We start from the raw sequence: 25,056 nt of genomic DNA on the forward strand, positions 1-25,056 counted from the left end.
CGTTATTATATGTTGACATTTGTAGATCTATTTTTGTTTCTGTATTTTTTTTGTATGATAAGATGAAATAAAATTAATAAAGATGTCAGTTGAAAAAAAAAAAAAAACCCAACAACAACACAAAGTTCCCACAAAAGCTAACAAAGCTTTTACAAGCACAGGGGGAGGAAAGGAGGCTCCTTTTTCTGAGTGAATGAGAACAAGTCAGCAAATATGTCCCTATATAACCTATAGTAATATACAGTATTATTACTATTAGTACTAATGCTAATAGTAAGTTTAGTGGTGGTAGTAGTAGTGTCATTTCTTTATATTGTAACTACTGTATATCGTATGTTCAACTTCTTGTGATGAGGAAAGGACCTCTGATTTTCATGCACTTCACATCTTTTACATTGTGAGTTCACCAATCTCTCATGAATCTTACTCCACTTTTTCGTTAAGAGAGATCTGCAGAAACCTGATTATTCCCCGGTATAAATCTTAATCCCTGCTTTTGAGGCACAGTATTATTCCAGACAAGAAAAATGTCATCAACCCAAACACCATACTTGTAATTTATGCACCCTTTTCTAATTTGTACAACCCTGATATTTTTTATTGTTCTCCTTCAAAATCTATCAGTGGATTTACAGAAATATAAGAAGTGGAGAATTCTAACCCTGCACCATTTCCTCCTTTGTCCCACTTCACAATGAGAAATAATTGCATAATTGTCAATACAGGCCAGGAAAGGCAGCTGCAGAAATGTGGAAATCTTGATTAACAAACCAACCAATTTTGGTACTTGAAGGAGCAGTTCTCCCTATATGTGCCTACCAAAGCATTAAGGTTAGCTGAAAGGGGGCACCCCACAAGAACAAAGGGTAGGCCTTCTCAGTTGTGATATTTCAGTTGTGGCATACTTTCTCCTTGGAGGTTTGACTGGTGTCAGCACTGGATTCATGTAGGTGCCAAGTACAAAAGCCTTCGGGTAATTGATTTACCCCCTGATGTTTATCCATTTGAATTTATAATGTTTTAACCTATCTTTATTTCTTTAATTGTCAGCTTGCGGGGAGAGAATCTAAATAACATAGGCCTGCAAAACTGAGGGTTGATAAAACTTTTTTAAAAAAAACCTATGCTGGTTTCATAGGAATTTGGCATTCTAAATCCTAAAATGACAGCCAAAAATGACATCAGAATTGCTCCATCATGTACATTTTCTTTGCAATTTGCTTTGATGTTTCTATGTTGTAATATGTGACTGAATGAAATGATCCTGCAGAGAATTATCTTGCAAAGAGTAAGAAATGGGACATAGTCCTCTAATAGATGTTCAAGACACTTTAAGTCACTGATACAAAACACAAAAATCAGTTCAAAAGCATTAAAAGAAATCACATTGAAACATCAGCGTCTGTATTTAATCCAAGCCGAGTAGCAACTGAATTGATTTAAAAAAATAGCAGATTTATGAAAGAACTGTGAGTGGCAGGACATTTTATTGTGTTTATTTTTTTTTAATGCAGAAACACCCCCACCCCCAAAAATTAAAAACAGCTACAATAGTTAAAAAAATATTGTTTTGGTTTGTTTTGGTTTTTCATCATAGGGCTGTGTTATTTTAACCTTATTGTATCAATTTTACTTATATGCCCTGAGATGTCATAGCACAGGGAGAGATATAAATATTTAAAGATATATATTTAAATATTCAAATAAATAATAAATAAACAATTATACTTACATTCAGGTTGTGTGGCCACCTTGATGGGCTGTGAACTTTCTCCTGGTCCCCATTCATTATATGCCACCACTCGAAAAGTGTAGGTCTCTTCTGGTTTCAGGTTTCCTACTGTGAGCTGAAGAACCCCAGACTGTGATGTGTTCAAAGCTCGCTCCCTAACCAAAAACAACAGCACAAGGAGCAAGAAAGTTGAGATGAAATGTTTCCAAACAAATGTTCTCAGTGGATTCAAGCCACCCCTCAATTAGGAATGTGCGAGTATGTTTAGAGAAACCAAAACAAAATGAAGGAAATGTTGCCACCTTGATGTATCAATGAATGGGCAACAATTAATTGAGAGACTGAAAGATTCTAATGCAAATGTGATAATTTTCACTGGTAACACAATGACATTTCACATGAATAAACATGTTCAAAAGCATTAAACCTGATAAACCCAGATTAAAATATGGATGATTAAAATAGCAGATTAAAGTGGTGACTTGTTAGTAGCAAGAAGTAAGCATTTTAAAAGTTTAGAAATAACCGCTGATTTTGTAAAAATGCTGATCCTGCATTGAGATATATAAGTATCACTATCTCCTGTCCACTCCTCCAGCAAACTTTTTCTCATCTGCAGCTTCCTGAACCTCCCTTTTCCTGACCAGCAGATGTTGGAAGAGCACAGGCAAGCATCTACCTATTTTTCTATAGGTGGAAGGACAGTGACAGGCACCCACAAGGGCTATGGTGGTTCTCCAGTCTGCTGCTATAAGAAAATAGGTGGACCCTAAATCCAATTTATGTTATCATATGCAAAGAGATCTAGTAGCACGTTTGAGACAAACTAAGTGAAAAAAGTTATAGCACTAGCTTCAGAAGACTAGTCTGCTTCTTCAGATGCAGACCTAGTCTACAAAAACTAATGCAATAACTTTTTTCACTCAATCTCAATTTTTTTTTTTTTTTACAAAATCCCTTTGCATACTGATATTCCAGACTAACATGGTAATGTTATCATGAATCACCAATAGATGCTAGCCATCATTGGATGAGGCAAAATAATAAAAAATTTCAAAAGGTACACAGGAAAGGTAATTGAATCCCCCCACCCACCCCAAATGTTGCATCCCTACAAGTCATTTTCAAATGTATAGTGACCGTAAGGCAACATTTTTATGGGATTTTATTGTCAAGATTTGTTCAGAATGAGTTTTTGTTTCTGCCTTCCTCTGAGGCTGAGAAAGGGTGGCTTCCCTGAGGTCATTCAGTGGGTTTCATGGCTGAACAGGGATTTGGACCCTGGTCTCAAGAGTTGTACTCCAGTACACAAACCACTATACTACCACGCCACATGAGACCCCAAATTCTCTCTTCTAGGCAACTGTACAACTGCATCTTTGTTGTTCTTTGCATCTGTTTATCCTGTATTGTTGTATAATGATTAATGTGGAGTATCATTGAAGAGGACAGTCAATAGAATTATATATCCTTGAAGATGGGAATTATGACCCAGTACAGATGGGCAGGAAGGGGCATCGAGACTTTCCCCTTTCTGCCCCAGATCGGTGCCATGGCAACTGCACACCCTGGCATCGATCCAGCTTCTGCAGAGCACAAAAAGGAGCAATTTTTCCCGGTGCCTTTTTGTGCCTCTGAAGAGGTGCCATAGCCACTGCCAGGCAGCTAGATCACACCCCTTTGGTGCAGCCCCGTTTGGGCACTGAGCCAAAGGGATATCATCAACATGCGCACCTTCTAAATGGGCATGCACAAATATGGTGCCTGGGCAGCACGGGGAGGGATGTGAGCATGGGGATGCTCAGCCCTCACCCCGCCCACAGACCGCCGCTTTTTGCCCGTCTGTATCGGGCCTATGCCAATTATTTTGGTCTAGTTTCTGTTAAGGACTGCTTTACTCAAGATAAACTGTTTCCCAGAAATCATTTCCATATCTTTCTAGTACTAATACAGCTGATTGTGGATCCAGGCATAATCAGTCCAGATGTGGATAGTGCATTGGAACCAATACTGTTGTTATACTTTGTAACAGGGATGCCATTTGGTTGCAGAACAAGATCTGGGCTGAGAAGTCTATTCAAAATCAAGACTTGACAGAGAGCTGCTAGACCAGAGAATGTGAAAAGAAGCATGGACTTGAATAAATGAGAGCTATTGCTCAGACAAAGAGCTTACACTGACCTGAGAATATTTAAAACTGGTTTATGTCAGAAGTCAGCTGTCTACCTGGGAATGTATCATAATTGAGTTTAGGAATATCTGAAGCTTCCTTTTAGTGAATCAGACCATTCATGGGCACACCCTTCTTGGGATTTTCTATTTGGGCCTTCAACAGTATTCAAGGGTTTCAAAAAGCATTATTTGTTAACCCTACTATTTGCTATCCCATTTTACATGAAGTCAGGACTGGCCTTAGAACATTTAGTAACATGCATGAGGAATACATTTATCATCATTTCCATTTTAAAAAAAACAACAAACATAGTGCTCATAGCATTTATTGTGTTTGTAGCACATGTCAAGGTAAAGCCATGGTTGGCTGAGTTTTATCTGGGATAAATGAGAACACATTAAAAATTGGAATGATATTTTAAACAAAGCAATTAACTAGAAGTTCATTTTTTCAGCTAAAACTGCAACAATCAGGAGTAGAGATTAAAGCCCTCTATTGATTTCCCCAACCTAACTCAGTGAAGACAGCATGCTCAAAAAACACCAAGGCATAAATCTGATTTTTAGTCCCTGTTCAAGCTGTGGTTATTTCATTTAAATTTTTGCCAGTGTTTCATTTATGGTCAAGAGAAGTAGTCTTGACTAGCCCTGGTGAGAAATCATGCTTCCATTAAGAGATAAAGAGACCAAGTACTCCTGCCCCCCCCCCCATTGTGCTCTATGCGGTTTACAGGGAAAAATCTCTAACGTCTTTTCCCTTTCTGAAGCCAACTACATGCAAACAAAAGGCAGAAAAGGACAGTCTCATTGTTTACAAAGATGACAAGAACACTACCAGTGCTTCTTCCTTTTATTACTCCATGAAACAAGGCACCAGACACCATAGTTACAAATTTTGCACATTTACACTGATATCAGTACTGCAAATGTTGACTCTCTCTCTCTCTGAAATTGACAAAAATGAAATGCATCTCACCATCTTGACACCAGTAGGTTGTTTTTTTGTTTTTGTTTTGTTTTTTGGAGGGGGGCCATTTAGCATATGAAAACAAACAAGGTCACATTTTGGATCTCCAATCTGAACTACAGTAAACCCACTGGGGTTTGGTTCCACGATCTGTGTATACTCAAGTCCCATTAAATATAATGACATAGCAAAATGGTGTCCCTTATAAAAAACTGGAAAATCAAGGTTTGCTATTTGAAACTTATACTTTTTTTGAATATTTTCAAACCATGGATGCTTGAATCTGTGTATAAAAAAATCAGTGTATAAGAAGGGCAGACTGTACAAGCTGGGAGAGACTTTAAGAATTTACTTTGGTTTGAGCCTACTGAGAAGGGCAAGATTTTGCCCCTTCTCTCCTCTCCATCTTGCTGATTTATATTAGAGTAAACTTTTTTTTGTAGTTTGGACTCAGTTTGCAGCAAACTGAAGTAAGCTGAGGACAAAGGGGGAAAGTAAGAGGAGAAGATATTTTAAAACCATCTGAAAACTGTGATGACAGATGATTAATTAGGACTGTCCCTGACAAATTGGACCAATTGGAGAGTATGCTACTCTATTTGGGACTAAGAACTGGATTTAGGCTCAAAGCACCGAGCTCAGCTCAGCTTCCAGAGTGAACACCCAGTGTTCCTCTAAGGCCCTTGCAGTCCATTTCTGCTCCAGGACTCTATGGCCCAGTACAGATGGACAGAAAGGGAATGCGAAACGCTGCCCCTTTCTGCCCCAGATCATTGCCACAGCAATCGCACAGGCGTGGCAACGATCCACCCTCAAAAGGAGCTGCCAAGTTGCCATTGGCAACCTGGCATGCCTCGATGATATGGATGCTGCACCGTGGTTGTGTCATCATGGCAGCCCCCGTGTGGATGGGAGGCCGCCATGATAAGGTTCAGGAGCATGCAGTTGCTGTGTGCTCCTGAACCCTAGAATCGGCGCTGGCATGCCGCTTCCCCCCCGTACCGGGCCAAAGTTTCTAGATTCTAAGCCCGACACTAGAGAGATTATCACAAGGCTTTTACAGTGCAGCAATCACATTTTAGAAGCACACTGAAACAATGGAGATTATCACATGGGAGGGACAGCATCCTCTTGCCGTCCTTCTCCCATCCTTAAACTGGGGTAATTGTGCAATCGGGATCTGAAGATTGTCACACCCCACACTCTTCTGCTATCCTTCTCCCATATATAAAATGTAATGGAGCTATCCCCACATGCTTCTCCCATGTGCAATGTGTTATGGAGCCATCATTTGGCATTAACGGGAACTCCCATTAATGCCAAATTGGGACTGCAATATGTGGAAAGACAAGTCTAATTCTTCCACCGTGCTATGTAGGGATGGTAATTCTATATTTTTCCCATTCTCAAGAGATGCTGGGGGAAAAATCAATCCACTTTTTTCCTGTTATGTTGAAGAGATTTGAGAATGTACCCCCCTCCCCCCCAAAAAAACCCCTGGGAAAATGCACAACTTTCTGAGTAAAGCTACAGAACTTTAAAAAAATATTTAGGCGGGATACAGATGGGCAAAAAGGGGTGTGTTCATGACGTCATGAAGGTAGAGCCTTCAGACGGCCCTTACCTGAATGCTGCCATGAACACACCGCCTGCACGCCCCAAGCGGGAAGAAGCGGCATTAAAAACGTGCTGCTTTTCCCCGCTTCTTTTCTGTATGATGCGCAGCTGCGCAGCTCCGTCTGTAAGCTGCTGCACCGGTACGCCAGAATTGCTATGCTGCTAATTTAAGTTGCCCATTTAAAGGCTCCGAGTCAGCTGCGTCGCATAATGAGTCGGGGTCCGGGAACATGCGCAGTTTGCAGTCAGGCTTTAATTGCAGCGTCAGCTGCCATGCAGGTGTGGAAGCTGCAGCACAGCTGCAGCACATTTTAAGACTCGTAACCCTAACCCTAACCCTAGAGCAACATGTACGCATGCGCTGCTAGAATCGGGGAAAGTTTGGAATTTAAAGTGAACCCCTACACACATTCCTGTGCCATTTTCACCTAACAATAAAAACCCCTAAAACTTTAAATATTTACATATGTACAAGGGAGGTGATGGGGGATGGCAGGGGGACAGCGGTGGCAGCGGCGACAGCTGTGACTGTGCAGTGCAGATTCAGCAAGAGCGCGGGGACCAAAGGAGAGGAGGCATCCATGATGCTGGTGACATTGGCAACATGCAAGCGGACAAGGATGCCAACACCAGCTGATCACCAGCTGGCAGGAGACCACTATTGTTCTTGGGCAGGGCGAGGGGAAAAGTTTTAAAGGGGCTTGGGCGCTTTAAATCTGCACATAAGCTTTCTGCCGCCGCTGCTGAGCGCCAGCCGGCAAAAGAAAAAAAAGCCCCGTTTTTGGCCGCCCGTGAGGAAGCTGCCTCTCTCTTTGCAGCGTCCTCCGAGGCGGCGGTATGGAAACTGCGGGTCAGAAACGGCCCCAGGTGAGCCGTCTTCACTGTCCCCAATGTGGAAGCCCCATCACCTGAGCCACGCCCCCAGGTCGGGCGGTCTGGAGGCTCCGTATTCAGCAGAATACACCTCAAGACGTCTTCCCCTGCCCGTCTGTACCCCGCCATAGCTTTCCAGAAAGCTGCACCACTTTCCCAAGAAAGCTATGGAGCTTTCCAAAAACGGGAAAGCACAAAACAGAATGTTGTGCAACTGCATATGTTTACAAATTTAAATGTTGCATAAGTTTTGTTTGACATGTGCATAATTTTGTTGTGTCAAAAACAACAGAAGCTTCCTGCTAGGTTGCAGAAACTTTCTGGGTTCTAGTTTGATGTTCCCATGTCATTAAACATTTTATTTGATCCCATGTCATCTTAGGAATGGGGAAACATGATTGGCAGAGTTTCTATCAACTTAGAAAAATTGGTCAAAGCCAAGTAACAATGTTTTTATTTTAATTATGTCTTGGATGTAATATGATTTCATGCCACAGATATCCAATTAATGGACCAGAACTAGCTGATCTGTTCTTTTGGGAGGGAAAAAATGTGTTTTTCTGTTTTCCCTCATCTCCCCCCACTTTGCTCTCAACCTCTCCTTGGTGTGCTGTTGTATTTTTGTGACATAAACAAAATTAAATGAGAAATGTAGCATAGCAAAAATTAAATGTTTCAGATTTGCCCGAGGAAAGATTGGGTAATGGTCTCAGAGCTCAAAACATCACAGACTATTAAATAATATGTCTGGATGAGAATTCTCAAAATTATAAGGTCCAGTCTTCAATGCTAATTCAGCCTACAGCTTTTTAGGATGATTATTATTCTCAGCAATTCCTATAAACATTAAATTGGACAACTTGGAAGGTAATGTAATGCGGATTGTAGCAGAACAATATTAGTAAAGACAAAGCATAATTTGTTTTATTCTCTTCTCTTATATCATATGGGTACATGGGAAATATCCTGATTTTCTATAAAGGAGACAACAGGAATGCCTCTGCTAGCATACCAATAATGAGGAATGATGAAAGTTGTAGTCTAACAACATGTGGATGGCCACCCAAACCATAAATTGCTGGGACTTGGGTTCTCCAGATGTTTTGTACTCCAACTCCCAGAATTCCACACCATAGGCCATGTTGGCTAGTGTTTTGCTGAATTGATTTTTAACCCCAAAGGTTAAAAAGGTTGATTTAGTCAGTCCAAATAATGGTTCTGTAACTATAGGAGTGGCAGGGCAGTGAGCAAACCAAGCCATATCTGGCAGGTTTAACCATCCCATGCAACTAGACATCTTCATAACTTTAGGCAGAAGATGTTCCTTTTCAGTTAGCACTGTGCTGAAACCCATCCTTTTATTTATTCTAAAGTTCAACTAAAATCAATGTTTATATAACAAATGCATTGTACACCAAGTCTTCCCCTCTCTGCAGGAGAGAACATGCAATTACTCCATTCTGTGAGATAACTTTTAGGTTTTTGAAGACGGAAGTCTTGCTTCTGGTTAAATATACCTGATTTCTTGAACATTTCTTTGTGCTTCATGTGGGGCAATGGCCCAGAGGACAGTTGAAGGAAGAATTACCCCTGCCCCCTCTACAGTCACAAACCCATGCTTTAAATATTATTCTGTTGGAATCTCTGGTGCAGACCTGATCAACTGTCCTATGAGAGGGGCTCATGACTCCATCACACATCACAGAATTTCTATCATTGGTCTTTGGGATCCTTTCTAAACTCTGTAACTTATTGAACATGCCCAAATGTACCAGACAAACTGAGCCTTTGGCTCACAAAAATATAAAAATAATGAAAGGATATTTTAAAACCTGATGCAATTAGGATCTCAGGGGAAGGAGTTTATTTATTTTTTTTAAAAAAGTGCCCAGAACATAGAAATGTAAAATAAAAGATAGCTTCAATTTCTGAATCATCTACTTTAAAAATATGGAACCCTCCATGCTAATTTGCAAAATTAATATAGAACACATTATGTAAGTGCATCAGAGTGTTGCAAATGTAATTGCACCATTTTTGCACACCTTGTAGGTGGGCCACAAATACTACTGTAATCTATTAAACACCTAATTAGTTGCTTCAAGATGGAGGAGTCATGGGAATTTTTCTGACTGTGTTGTATTTAATAATCTGAAAATGAACTAAAGTGTTTGGCATGGTTACCTCTCTCCTGTTGTTTCAAACTGTCTGACAAACACAAATGACAGGAATAATTAAGGTATTGCTTTAGGGTGTAGAATTTTGGTGAATTTATTTTTAAAATAGGGGTCATGTTGCCTTTCTAGAACCTTTCAGGGATATAAATTTCTCCTGCCAATTCTGTGGCTGCTGAAAATCCTGCTAATGAAAATTGTGTAGCAAGAATAGTAAAGGTCACATGTGAAACAGAAATCCCAGTGATTTGCCTAAAAAAAACAGGACTGCCAAGGACAGCATGTCCTATTCCCTGAATGATCTGTGCTCCTATGAGCTACAAATAGATGAAATGAGAGTTGGAGCAGTAAATGGAGGTCCAAAGGAGTGGTGTTGTGTGTTAGGGCTCAGAACCCATCTCTGTGTTGTATTTAGCAATTCTTTAAGCCTCACCAGTTTGCCTTCTGGGTACTGGGTGTTTTTGTGAACTGGCAATGTTCCACCCATGGCATCCATTTTAGAAGTGTGTCTCCATTGCTCTGATGTATGTCCACATTTGCACACCAGTCTTGAAAAAGATTGGTGACTCCTGGTTTACTTTGACAGGCAATGGATCTTCAGGGGTTCATTCAGTCAAAGATATCAAAAATTGAACATGCATGCAAAACATGTACTTGGCACTGAGCTACAGCTGTCCTGCTACCCATTACAGTGCACCATAATTTAATTTGATCTCAAAAATATAAGCAGTTTTGATGGCTGCAACTATAGAACAGAGTTTACGCAGCTGGATACCACTTTTAACTGTCATGGCTCAATGCTATGGAATTCTGGGATTTGTAGTTTTGTAAGATATTTAGCTTTTTTCTGCCAAAGAGCTTTGAACATACTACAAATGTCAGGATTCTATAGGATGCAACTATGGCAGTAAAAGCAGTGTTCAACTGCATTAACTCTGCAATGTGACAGTATCACATGTTGCTGAAATGTCCTTTATGCATTGCAAAAAGTGCTTAACATCAAGGATGGAATATAGCCTTTATTACTCTGATATTCCATGGATGTGTTGGCTTGCAACTCTCATCAACCACCACCACTCCATGAAAAAACACTAACTGTATGAGGTTTTTTTGACTCTGCTAAGCTCCTGTTTGGATCATTGCAGTGTACTTTACATACATTGTGCCAAAGATAAAGAGGCTTGAGAGGAAAGGAAGTATGACATCTCACTAGAAGTCAAAATGAAAATGGGGCCCTTATGCTAGGAGCATATCATGAGAGATGGTGACTCAGTTGCAAATAATGTGCAACTAGTTACTACAAAGTTCTTTGTTTTTGAAGGCATATTTTCCTCACCCAGAGAACTCTGGAGCAAACCCAAAATCAATAAAATAAATTTAGATAGCATTGGACTGGGGAAGGCTGACTTTCTTGCACTAAATAAATCATAAGGTGAATGTTCTTCTCTGACTCAACTTTCTGGGTGCTATGCCATGGCAATGCTAGGTACAAATGGGTTTCTCTTCTATGAATGGGGAGTGTGAGTATTGAGCATTTGGTGTAAGGCAGATTAGACCTATTCTGTTGAAAAATGAACTGCTTTTGAAAGAGGTATTGGCATTTTGCAAAGAAGTGCATTGATAAATTGTGATGAAATATTGAAGATGTGTGGTGTAAATAGAAAGCATCTCTCTTCATGCTGACTGACAATGTAACATATCCAGCAAAAATCTCAAATAAATGCTTCAGTATGAAATGACTACTCCAGCTGGACAAGGAAAGAAATGAGAAAAAACACAGATGGGGCCCTGAGTAGATATGAAAAGGGGCATAGATGTAAACAGTCCAGATGAGGTTCATGAAAAGAGCAGAATGTCAGCATGGCTAATTGAAGTTGCATTTACACAACAGAATTTGTGTCATTTGCCAGGGTTCAATGGTATTGAATTGTGGGATTTGTAGATTTATGAGATATTTTGCTTGCTCTGGTACCACAACAAGCTACAAATCCCAGGATTCCATAGCATTGAGCCATGGCAATTAAAACAATGTAAATGCAGCCTGAATTAAGGATGCAAACTGAACAAAATAAGGGGAAATAAAAGGATTATGAGAGCCAGGTTGGTGCAGTGGTTTGAGAATTAGACTTTGGCTCTGAAGACCAGGGTTGAATTCCCTGCTTGGACATGAGACCCACTGTTACATCCTCTCACCCTCAGGAGAAGGCAATGGCAAACCTCCTCTGAACAAATCCTGCCAAGAAAATTCCATGATAGCTTTGCCTTAGGGTTGTCGTAAGTCAGAAATGACTTGAAGATACAAAACAACAACAATGCAAACGTATGATTAATGTGAGGATAACCAAATTGCACTCAGATTTAATGATCCCATATGGATCTTACTGACACCAAAGAAATTTCACAAGGCTAATCCAACCTCAACTTTATTTCTTTATTTTACTTCCCTCAGAATTTCTTTGATGCTTCACACCCAACACAAGGACCAAATTTGTTTGAAAAGTTCATTTGGTGAAATTTAGAAGCTGCTGTAATCAACTGTTACAATTGGGGATGTGTGAGGATTTCATATCAGACTGTTTTTGACAGGAATCTGCTTAAATGTGCAAATTTCTTTTACATGTGGAATAAACAATACTTGAAAAAAATAATTTAAAAAATGCATATGGGAGAAACTAAAAGTGACAAACTCATCATTCCAAGATGAGGAAATTTAGTTGTGGCTTTGAGTAGTGTTCATATGTATTAGTGTTGGGGGAAGGAAGCTGGATGCTGTGACCCCATGGCATTCTGTGTCATGAGGCAAAAGCATTGGGGTGGAGGCAGAGGGCATTTGATGCCCCTTGTGTTTTCCTTTCTTGTTGCTGATGCTCAGACTATTCAAATACCTCCAGGGTAGTATAGGCTTTTGTTCAATAGGATTCCCCCCACCTTTTCCACAGTTATTTTGGTTGGTTGGTTGGTTGGTTTTTGTTGGTTTTTGCTTAAAATACTTCTGGGGTATTTGGAATCAGGTATTGTCATTTAAATAGGTGGTCACTCAGCACATGATGGGGGCGGGTGGAACACCTTTAGGCACTATTTAGGTTAAGGAAAGGTTGTTGGACACTTCCTTTTTGGTTGCAAGATCTAAAGGGAGGGGAAGGAGACTACCTTCTGGGCCGGCCAGGGGTACAACTTCACTTTAAGTCATGGAATGGTGAGGGACTTCCTCGGGTTGGACTTTCATGACAGAGCTGATCAAATGGCAACCTTAACCCACTTCAGCTTGTTCTCTCTTTGCAGAGCAAGAGCTAATTGAGGCTACACCAGGTGCTAATCCTGCTCTGCCAGGTCCCAGCTGTGATCTCCCAGCCCCAGAGGAGGAGGCTCAGCCAGGTCCTAGTGCTGGTGAGATTCCTCTTGTGGTGCAACAGTCTAGTGGTGACTCTGGGGAGGAATCATGCCTGGACGTGCCTTCCTTTAAGCAAAGAAGGGCTGAGAGTGCTTGCAGGCGTAGATCCAGGAGGATTGCAGAGAGGCAGTTAGCAAATCAGCCTCAGGTGGCACAGTGGAGAGTTTCTCTTACTTAAGGAGCAGAGAGACATCAACTTAGTGCCAGAGTTTATTGCATGATCCTTTGGTGTGGTTGCTGCCTCCCTGTATCTTGACTCCTTCTTGCCTTGACTCTTGACCTTAGAACTGAGTGGACTCTTGCTACTTCTGGCTGCCCTGACACTGGACTGACTACTCTGACCTCAGTTTTCCTGACTTCAGCTCTGGCTTTCGGCTTGCTCCTTAACTATCACTTGCAGGGTTGTGGATTGCTTCCAATTGCTGTGCTAAGCCGTTCTTATTGGCATTGTTTGGGTGTGCTGGCTGCAGTCCAGGACAGGTTGTTGCAGCCCCGATCCAGCACTCAAAGGGGCAGTGGCAAGCCGCTCCTTTGGGGCTGTCTATTTTGTCCCTAAGTCTACAAAACTTATACTATAGCTTATTATGTACAGCTGGCCTCAAGGTGCTACAAGATTCCTTTCCATTATGTGTCTTCAGAATATAACTAAAATAACCCATTGTCCAAGCCTTTGAGAGGGATGTCACAAGTCTGTTACAAATAACACAGGAATTCACAGTCACTGAAGGTGTGCTGTTGAATAGTTCTATATGTAGGGTTGGCATTATGAGCATTGTGAATTGTCCCACAAAATTACTGTTATTCTCCAATCCTAGGAATCATTCAGTTCTTTGGAGTTACAGTAATTTGGCTGACAATGTCTGTGCATGCCTCAGGTTAATGTCAGAACTGCTATTACTGCAAAGAGAAAAACAGCTCTTTTGTAAAAATAATGTATAAACAATAAATGACTCAGAATTCTAGCCATGCACCAAAAGGAAACTACATTTATTTTCTTCACACTGAAAGCTTCCAGGTTCATAGGGCCGGAGGCAGTTCTCCCCACAATATAAATCTTAAAATAGGTTTTCAAACTTTTCCTTCTTTTTTTAAATTAAAAGTGACATTTTAAGCCCAGTGTTAAGAGACATCCCTCTAGCTAAACAGGAGATGATATTCCATGTGGTAACAGATTTTTTTAAAGTGACTGATACTCTGCTTTTATCTCCAATTTCATGGCAGTTAATCCTTTACAAATATCTGCAAACAACTGAACTATAGAAAATATTTAAAACCATGTGCAAAGCCAAGAGACTACAGTCAAGGAATCAGAGGAAGAAAAAGATTTGGAAGAGAATCTATGAAGAAACAAAATCCTCAAATGTAAGGATATGTTGTTGAATACCAAAGTCAGGATTGTCCATGCCATTGTATTTCCTGTTTCCTGCACAATTGTGAAATGTCGACAGTGAAAAACACTGATGAGAGAATCATCTCACTTGAGATATAATGCTAGAGGAGAATTCTGCAGATACCACGGATGGCCAGAAAGATAAATAAATGGATCCCTGAGTAAATCAAGCCTGGCATCTCCCTAGAAGCTAAGATGACTAAGCTGAGATCATCATACTTTGGACACATCATGAGAAGACATTACCCAGCAAACTTTTGTTCTGTCCTTAAGTGCTTACAGAGTTTCATCTATCATCTAATATATGGCTTCTTTTTCTTTGCAAATGCTGTATTTTTGCATTTCTACCTGACAATGTCTCTGGCTCCAGTCCAGAGTTCTTCTGGCTCCTGGCAAGTTAGGCTTAATTGTGCAAATCTATTTCTTGCATTATCTTTTAATTCCACATGAATGTTATTCAGGTTACATTTTGGCACAATGATTGGTTGAGTGTTCTTCTTTAGCTTTCCTTTAATATTTGATATTAGAAGTTTATGGTCTTCTGGTCTTGCTTTTACAGAAAGAATGGAGCTTCTCCATCTTCTTCTTCCAGTTGTGTAGTTTATTTGATTTCTATATTGTCCATCAAGGGATGTCCCTGTATACAGTCACCACTTTGGTAGACTAAAGAAAGTGTTCAGTTTGTTTCCTACTTCTGTGTTTCCATTACCTATGATTACCAATATGACCTGTTCTGGTATGTACCCAATTTCTTCATGGACTCAAAGGTAGAATCTTTCTTCTTCTGCCTTTGTAGTTGGAGTATAAACTTGGATTGTGGGTTATCCCTGAAGTCTTATTGATATAATTTAGTTAGACCCTGCATCATATTCTTTGTTGACTGCTTTTGCTACATCTCTCTTCACTATTAATGTCATTTTAATTCGAGCTTTTGCTTAATCATGGTCCTCATGCTCTATTCCATTTGTTGTTATTTTCACCTTTGAGCACATCAACTGCTAGATGTCCTTTTGGCTTGAGTCTAGTTGTGTCTAGCCACAGCACTACTCATATTTGCTCTTCCTCAGTAGCTCACTGAGTGCTTTGGCAGTCTCATCTTCTGGCATTTCTCTTCTTTCATTTTGAATTGTCTCATCATAAGGTTTTCAAGATAAAATCCTTCAGTAGAGATTTACAATTGTCAGCAACTACGGTGCTACTGTCATTGCCTTTTAGAGATCCTTCACTAGTGTCACTCCAACCGCCACTATTTCTGTTGCCCAGTAGTGGTTTGGCACATTTAGTCTGGTTCTTCAGCAAAAGCCTGTCTGACATGGGAGACCCTATCAGAAGTACTGCTACCACTAGCATAGCCTCTTGCCTAACAACAGCACACAATCCCACCACAGAGCTGGAAAAGTGGTATACATATAATAGTTATAGGTTGGAGACTGGCTGAAGTAGATCACTGGGCAATGTCTAACAGGCTATGTAGTTGCTATGACTTGCTGGAATAATTGCAGAGAATGCTGGAATTAACTGGCTTTAGTCTCATATAGAAGGGCCACTTTCTTCAGGAGCAATAACTGCATACTCAGCATTACTCAGTTAACCAATTGAGTTTAAGGAGGTGTCAGCTGTTAAGAGATTGGGAGCAAGCGGTCTGAGTCTATAAATTAAAAAAAAGACATCAATGGACCATAAGAATTCTTTTTTTTTTTAAAGTTGACCTATTAATGACTCAGGGGAGTCCATTTTGTGCTAGCTGCTTTACAGAACTCAAGCACATCATCTGTGTTCATAAGGCAGAAAAACTAGATTTGATGGATGTAACAGGGTTGGCTGCCAAGGTTAGGACTGATGAGAAGAAGTAAGTAAACAGTATGAAACAGAGTTAATGTGGCAATGAGGCTTTGAACTTTCTCCAGTCCCTATGCCAAAGACAATGAAGATCCATGGGGAAATCTGTCAGTTTCTTGCATTTGAACATTTTTCAGGTTTCTACATTGATTTTTTTTTTCATGTTTTGCAAAAATTCTTTTTATCCCACACATGACAAATTTCAGAAATGTTGATAGAAACATAATTAAAAAGTTCTCTCTACCCTGAATATGAAGAAATTTGAATTTTTTTTTTGGCAAATTCTTGTTTAAGGGACCTGAACTGACTTCTCCATCCCCTGAGTTTTAACAAAGTATGTGAAAGAGAAAAGAGAAGCAGTTTGGTAAAACCAGAAACATGGACTATGGATGTTATTGCACGGGACCAGGGGAATGCAATTAGAGTGGAACAAAAGAGGGCAGTATGGAAGTGGAACGGGCTTATCACCCATTTTACCGCATGCTGGAATGCCACCAACACTGCCAGAAGTCCCTGTTCCATTCCCGTCCATGCCAGAGAGGCTGGTTTTCAGGGACTCTTCAGAACAGTTCCTGAAAATCGACCTCTCTGGCATGGATGGGGAACAGAACAGGGATTTCCGGCATGTGGTAAAATGTGTCCTTTCTCCATTCCATTCCCATCCCACCCCCTTCATCCCACTCTAATTGCATTCCTTGTTGGGTCTAACAAGCTTAAAATTAGATTAATTTAAATTAGAATTACTCTGTGTGTCCACCATGCCCACACTGTCTTATTAGCTTTCCTTCACTGCCCAGTAGGGAGAATTGTTGTTAGTTTTGTTTTGTTTTGTTTTGTTTTGCTTTTTGGAGGGGGGTTGCTTCATGGCAGAGGGCAGCAACAGAGAAAGGGAAAGAGCAGCTGAAACTAGGTTGAGTGTTTCACTAGCTCTCTTTGGACTAAGACTTTCAATAACCATTTTGAGGGTTATGTGTGTGTGTCCCTGTTCACTTAGAACATGTAACAGGGTGAATTTACTTAAGAGGTTAGCTGATGGAGGATCACCCACTCCTAATTCTTTTGTAGAACAGCAGCTGGCAAGTGTAGTGAGGCCAGAGGATAGTTTTTGTGTTCCTCTAGTTTGATTAATTGGAAATGATAATAATCAATGAAGCAGTAAAATTATCTGGCCTTAGAGCTCTCTCTTTCTGTAATGGCTAATGTTACAAGGTGGTTTTTGTCTGTGTTTGCAGAATCAACACAAACAATATACTTAATCAAACTTCTCAGAAAGTAAGCCACCACCATTATCTAAAGAAACATTTTAAAATCTGCTAATTGTCCTGCCTTGGGTAAATCACTGTTTTGATATATGATACACACACACACACACACACAAAACACAAAATTTAGATATACAAAACAACATTTACATAACAACAAAACCTCCACAACAAAAAAAGACTTCCCTCACAAATAACTAAAACCTAATAACATGCATACAATATTAAGTTGTACTTCCTGATTATGACAAATTATTCTGACCTGTACTATAAGGATATTATTTATTATCTTATGAAACCTAAAACCGATACTTTTATTTTATGTTTATTTGGCCTTTCTTCATTCTTCACTCAGATACTAACTTCAAGGGAGACAAATAATTAGATTCTGCTTCCATTTACTGAGTTTTATTCTAAAATTTGATTTAAAACTTGCAGACCATCTCCAAAATTCTTCCACCATAAAATAATAATAATACATATAGATGTTTTAATCACTTGAAATCTCAAAGTAGAGATTTTTAGATACAGGAAGTTAGTTGCAGGATTGTTTTATTAATACTTTGTTAAAGGATTATTTCAGTGCTCTTCTAAATTGATAATTTATTTGAAAAAGTTGTATTGTTTTTTGTTTTTGTTTTTTTATTTATATACCGCTATTCCAAAGATCATAGCGGTGAACAGCAAGTAAGCTAATTAGCACGTAAGCTAATTTGCCCCCAACAGTCTGGGTACTCATTTTAGCGACCTCGGAAGGATGCAAGCCTGAGTTGAGCTTGGGCCCTTTTGCTGGTCTTGAACTCGCAACCTTGTGGTTTTGAGTAAATGGCTGCAGTACAGGCATTTAACCACTGCGCCACCAGGGCGCCATGTGTTGCTTGTGGTGACGAAAAGCTGTGGGCCTTACTCATGGTCCCTTCTGCCCCATCATGTCCCACCACAACCCATCAGGGACAGGAATGGACCTTCGTGAAATGCATCTGAGTCCCCTGTATCAGGGAACAATTTTATCTGTTCCTGGTGTCACTGACTAGAGATCTCCACAAGTAGAGGCTGTCCCCTTAGTGCTGTTGGGAAAGAATGTCTTTCTTGATGCCATCCCAACCAGGTAAAGCACTTTGCAAGTGATCAATCTCTTTCAAAATTGCTTTTCAACCACTTTCCAGATATCAGAAGCTTTGGGTGTCCGCTTGACTCTCTATCTCAGTAGCATCAGTTGAATATTTCTGCTACAGGCTGACTGTAGGCTCAACAGTCATAGTGATTTGGAAATTTCTGGCAAGATTACCCTTCTGTTACAGCTATGGAGACAGGTATCATAACCATGACAAGGTATCATAAAAATGATGTACGATTGTGAAACCTGGAGAGTGAATAAAGCTGATAGGAAAAAATCAATTCATTTGAGATGTGGTGTTGAAAAAGAGATCTAAGAATACCACGGACCAGTAAAAAGACCAATGGATGGGTCCTAGAGCCTATTAGGCCTAACCCTCCCTAGATGCAAAGATTGATATATTTTGGCCACATCATGAGAACAATGGACTCACTAGAAAAGACTATAACACTTGATAAGATGGAAGACAGTAAGGAAAGAGGAAGATCACATTCCAGGTAGATACACTGAATCAGAAAGTCACCATCTGCAGAAGCTGAGCTAAGCTGTAAACAACAGGGTGACTTGAGTCACCATGGGTTAAAGTCAACTTGAAGGCAACTAACAGCAAACAACAAACCACAACCAGGAAGTTCCAAAGTCACTTCCATTTCTTACATCCTGTTTTTCATTTCTGATAGTTGATTTTAGATTTTTATTTTATTTTATTGCAAAAGTAAAACCATTTGGTGGTCTTTAGGAATTGTTTAAAGGCTTATGGCATTCCAGGTGGCAATTAATGGGCAAATTTCACCTGTATGGGTCTGGTGGCTTTGAGGGGATTCAGGGGCAGGGATAAAGAGACTGGTTGCCACACTTGGCCCATGGACCACAACTTTACAACTTCTTTTAGTCAGAACACCTAATGCATGTACTTTAAAACTATTGAACATGCTAGAATGTACCACACAATGCAATCATGTTTAAAAACAACTTCTGAAACTTATGTCTAAATAACAAGCTCCAAGTAGAAAAAAAAAAGGTCAACATTTCTGATTCCATCATTCAGGCTGTATGGCATTATTCCTCTTTTACACTACAATAATTCAAAGGACCCATAAATAGCATCATGTCTCCATAAGATGGCTGCCTCAAGGACTAGTCTCAGAAATGCCAACTTTAATTAAAATGAAGTCATTGGGGGAAGTATACACATTTTACACTTTAACAACAAAGTAATGCACTCCAGGCATTGTGTGCTTTCAGAAAGATTGGTTAACTTAAAGAGGCTTCATATTTAAAATGTGCTTCCACTCCAGGGTTAAGTAATAAGATAATAAATGTGCAAGTGAGAAAAACAGATTTACAAAATATGATTAAGTAGCAATGCTTTGCTATCTTGGGTTGTGGAAACAGTTTTCTGTAGCAGACTTCCATAAAAACAAATGGGAGTCCTGATTGTGCTAATATTTGGCTGAATGAACGATCCAATTCAGCACAAATACAGTTTACTGTTCCCTCATGATGCAAAAAAAAAAAAAAAAAAAAAAAAAAAGTTATGCAATAAATAAATAAATAAATAAATATGTATACCAGTTCAGCTGTATAACTGATGCAGGTCATACATTCAGAGGCAACACTGCTGCTTGTTTGGGTGCCAGATAGAAACTCAGTTGCTTAGGAAAGGTTTGGGGGCTAATTGATCTTGCAAAACCCCTTCCATACACATGGTGTTAATTCATTTTAAGCTATTTGAATGCTCCTAACTTGTATTTTAATATGTTAATGGTCCAATATGTATTTAGCCTTTTAAAATTATTTAAACTGTTTATACTGTTTTACATTTTTGTTAGAATCGTTACATTGCATACTGCCTGACATCTTCAAATAAAGGGTGGGACATAAATATTTTAATGAAATAAATAAATGGTGGCTTTTTCCCCCTGGGTATAGAGTTTTGATCTTTACAGTACATCTCCTGAGAGATGCAGGTTGAGAGCATCTAGCCATGAAATTCAGTGTGTCCAAAACACACTGCAAAAATAATCCAGTTTGAGACTGCCTTAACTGCCATGGGTCAATGCTAGGGAATTCTGGGAACTACAGTTTTGTGATACATTTAGCCTTCTGTGTCTAAGAGCTCTGGTGCCACAATAAACTACAATTTCCAGGATTCCCAGACACTGAGTCATGGCAGTTAATGCAATATCAAACTGGACTATTTCTACAGTGTGTTTTGGGCCTCATTTGGTGGCCTTGGGCCAGTCATTCTCTCTCAGTTTGACTGTGTGAAGGGCTGTTGTGTAAATAAAGTGGGGAGGAGAGAAGATGTGGAAAATGGGCTGCTCATGGCTTGTATGTCAATACAGCAATATTTTCCACTGTATATTTTACTGCCAAGTTTAAAAGATATGACCAAGGGATCTTGTTCCCTCTCCCAATAGATTCAGTGCCTTGGATAGCTCCTTTAAAATCCATGAATGGATGCATTGTCTCACTGACATGGAATTCATTGTTCCAAATGCCTCTGCTTATATTTCACCTTGAGCTCACTGTGGGAAAGATGGTATTTAAATGTAATACATGTAACTAATAAAAACCTACAAACATATGCATACATGCAACTTGAGAATAGGCATCTATTATCTGCACCTACCTGTTCACACTTTCCCTGGAGAAATACACAGCATATGTCTGGATGGTTCCCTTAGCTTCTGCAGGTGGACGCCAGCTGAGACGGACAAACCGACTGGAGACCAAAACAGGGACCACATCTCGGGGAGCAGAGGGGAGGATACTGGCACTTGGGATAGCTAAAGAAGGGGAAGGAGAGGAATCCGTCAGAGAGGGTGATGGTGTGGGGATTTCAGGGCTAGTGGGGAGAACTGTTGTAGGCACATCTAATGTTTTGAAAAACAAAGGACCAAGTGGATCAGGTTTGATTAAGATGAACAGAGGAGAAGAGACAGAAAGAGAAGGAAAAAGAGAGAGAGAGCTAACAGTAAAACCACTCTTGAAATTGCAGATTCTTTTAAAACAAGATTTTTTAAAAATAAAAGCAGCATCTGTAGCTATGACTGCAGTCACCCTCTTATGCATCCAACAAAAATAAGTGCACTTAACCAGTGGTGTACGTAACTGTTGGACTGTGCCTAAAAGCTCTAGATTATCAGCCTACCAATCAAATCTCCTTGCAATGTGAGCATGCCCCCTTCAATATCAGAGGGAAACTGACATTATATCTAACAAACAGCAAGCCAAGCTTATAAAACCTAAAAGCAAGGTTGAGCAAAGCAAATCTAAATAAACGGTTTTAAGAAAAGGTCAGTGCAGATCAAAGAGGTAAAAGGAGAAAATGTCAGTAGTTCTCCAAAATTTCAGATGAAGATCTTTCCTCAGCCTCCCAGTTTGAGGTTCTTGAACTAGTGGTACTATATATCTTCATGTGAAGACAACCCCTCCCCACCTTTAACGGGATATCATATCTTTCTTCCAGTGTATGACATTGGTTATGATCAATCACACTGAAAGCAAACATCAGACCCTTAAGGCAGTGATTTCAAAACTTGGGTCCCTGATGCTGTTGAACTTCAACTCCTCAGACTATAGTCACAGATTCTGGGAATTGCAGCACAATTCCATCTGACGATATAAATTTGGGAACCACTGCCCTAGATTAACTAGCCTGGCCAAGTTTCCAAGAACTCACCATTATTATCCACAAGGAGGAAATGATTATATGTTGTTTCAAATGAGTAACATAAATGACAGAGCTCTTGTAACTGGGGCCAATATCTGAATTTGCTAGTGTTAATAGCTGTCCTTCAACCACTTACCCAGACATCTCCATTGGCCTAGGTTAATTATTTATGTTATATGACATTATATGGACCAGAGTCCTGTTGGTGTCTTACACATGGATAAGGTCTCCAACATTATATGGACCAGAATTCGGGGTGTCTTACACATACATAAGATCCCACACAAAATCAACTGGATAGTTTTATCTGATGTGGAATATCCTTATTCAGTTCAAGATTGAAGAAGTGATGTTGTGTATACAGCTCATTTGGTTACCCATTTGGTTGTTCAGTGTTGCAGCTCCTTAATGTAGGATTTCAGGCATTGTATCATGTATGGTATCTTGACCAAAAACCTACCCTAAGCAACACAACTGAACCAGTTAATGCCATTAAAACATAGAACCCATGATATGTAATCATCACATACAATCAAATAATTCAGAATCCAAAACTAGGAGAGACATAATAACATGATCACAGAAACGCAAAATAATACAGAACAAAACTTCTCTGATTGATGAAAGCAGCAGCAAGCTGCTGAAAAAGTTACTTTTGAAGCTCTCAAACTTTGATGGAATCTGGTGAGGCCTCACTTGAGAGTCAGGGATTCCTATATATGTCATCTTTCTACATGCTACCCTGTCAGATGCTGGTCATGCTAACTGGGTATTCAGGGGGTTGTAACCCAAACCATTAAAAAAAAAGTTTCCAATCTCTGCCAAGGCACCGAACAATAGATGCTTAAAACCGAGTTTAGTGATTCTTCTTCCTTGGAGTAACCACACAATAGGTTCGTAGGCTGTATTTTAAAGGAAAGAACTGGCAAAAATCACCTATTCCTTGCCTATGAAAACTCTATGAAATTTAAGGGGTTGCCATAAGTCAGCAGATGACTTGAAGACACACACACACAAATTGTAGTAGTTTGCAGGTAGGTATCTATGATCAATATTCCTAATTCAGGGATAAAGGAGAAAGTCCAAGAGTCAAGACAAAGAAAAAGTCAAGACAAAGAGAGTTTCACCTTGCCAAGCTGGATAGACTATTAGTGGGGAAAAACCAAAAGGTAAAAATGCAGCATCTTTTACATGTTGGAGCTCTGCTTCCTGTACTGTTTGCTGCCATGCTTGTGGTTATTAGAGTTAGTATGTGTCTTGCTGAAGAGTGTGTTTCTTTTGGGACCACAACTGGTGGATCATGGGAATTTTAGTGCCAAGAAGTAAAGTTTTTGCTGGTAGGAACGTGTTGGCAGAACTGAAGGTGGGTTCAATCCAAATACCTCTGGGGTTAAAAAAAACCAACACAGAAAAACTGTTCCCAGAAAATATGCACCACAAACAAGATGGTTTACAGTAATAACTATAAAAATATCAACAGCAACAGCAGTAATTAAAAAACCAACCACATAACTCTGGCATCCAGCAGCAAGATCTACTGCAAAGTTTTAGGTGCATTTAAGTCCCCTTGGCTTCAGTAGGGATTATGCCTCTCAAGCATGCAAAAAATTGCAGCTTTAAGCAGGATATAAATTGACTCTTTTGAAATCAGGCTGAAATGCTACCACCTGCTAGAAGTACTTCAGGTATCACTGCTGAATCTACAGTCAGGTGTCACTTCATGCATCCCTACTCCCTGTCCTTTTGTCATTCTATAAACAGTGATGTGCTTCATACATAACACTTTTCTGCTATTACCTATTTCTTATTTTCAAATTGGAAGCAGGCTGGCAGTGAATACAAAATGTGTTATTTCTACTTCAAGTATCATACAGAAAAGAGAAGCCTAGCTCTAACCATTCTTATATTCTCCAACAGGTTATTTCTTAAACCACTGGGTCTGGGTGAAGGTATTGTGTGTTACTTTTTATTGAGGAAACTCATTCATCCCCTTCCGGGTCCAGGTGTTTAACTAGAGATGTATCTGCTTCAATGTGACTTGCCCAGCTCTATAGATAATGGGTGTTCCTTCAAACCTGTATTACTTATTAAATCATGGGCCAAAACACTTCCCTTGTGCCTTTTACACAGGAATGACTGTACTAGCCTGACCAAGATGGCCAGTGCACAGTCATCCCTCCATATCCATGGATTTTTTTAATCCACAGATTCAAGCATCCACGGTTTGAAAATATTTTTAAAATATATACATTCCAAAAAGCAAACACTGATTTTGCCATTTTATACAAGGGACACAATCTTACTATGCCATTGTATTTCATGGGACTTGAGCATCCATGGGTTTTGGTATCCACAGGGGCTCCTGGAACCAAACATCAGCAGATATCAGGGGCCAACTGTATGAGCCTACTAGGATTACCAAAGTGAATCTGAGATAGAGCTCTTGTAACACAACAAGGTACTCTAAAGATATATCAGATGGGCTAAATGTACATGTCCTCCCTTACCTTAGAAATCCAAATGTTCAGCTGTAGCTTTACCTATTCAGCATGGTTATGGCCTTCCTCTTGAGGAAGGAGAAGTGGCGATAACATGACAGAGTACCCAGCTCCATTCTTATTGCCAAACATACATCACTGAAGGTAATGTTATTGCTGTCTGACAAGACTAGAGCTGGGTACTCCTCTGTGCCTCTATCCCTGCTCCTCATTGGGTGGAGGTGGCTGAAAGCTGAGGATTGAAAAATGAGGAAAAACTTGATCCTCTGACTTGATACAGATTTACAATGAGGCATCCTGCTCCATTATCTGTTAAGGTTTAAAGTTCCAGGGGCACTGTCCTAA

At 39.8% G+C, this 25,056-nt stretch overlaps 1 long non-coding RNA gene across 1 annotated transcript in view; it reads right to left on the bottom strand.

The window, feature by feature from the left end:
- The window catches only part of LOC149324178 (uncharacterized), a 62,280-nt gene extending 41,060 nt beyond the window's left edge, over positions 1–21,220 (bottom strand). The window contains exons 1-2 of the long non-coding RNA XR_016277913.1: positions 21,170–21,220; positions 1,733–1,887 (exon numbers count right to left, since the gene is read on the bottom strand). This is a non-coding gene — a long non-coding RNA (uncharacterized LOC149324178). The remainder of the gene's footprint in view (positions 1–1,732; positions 1,888–21,169) is intronic.
- Between the last annotated feature and the right edge of the window lie 3,836 nt (positions 21,221–25,056).

This window comes from Sceloporus occidentalis, unplaced genomic scaffold (genome assembly GCF_023333645.1).
Source record: "Sceloporus occidentalis isolate IW3139 unplaced genomic scaffold, rSceOcc1.0.p SCAF_1, whole genome shotgun sequence".
Lineage (NCBI taxonomy): Eukaryota > Metazoa > Chordata > Lepidosauria > Squamata > Phrynosomatidae > Sceloporus > Sceloporus occidentalis.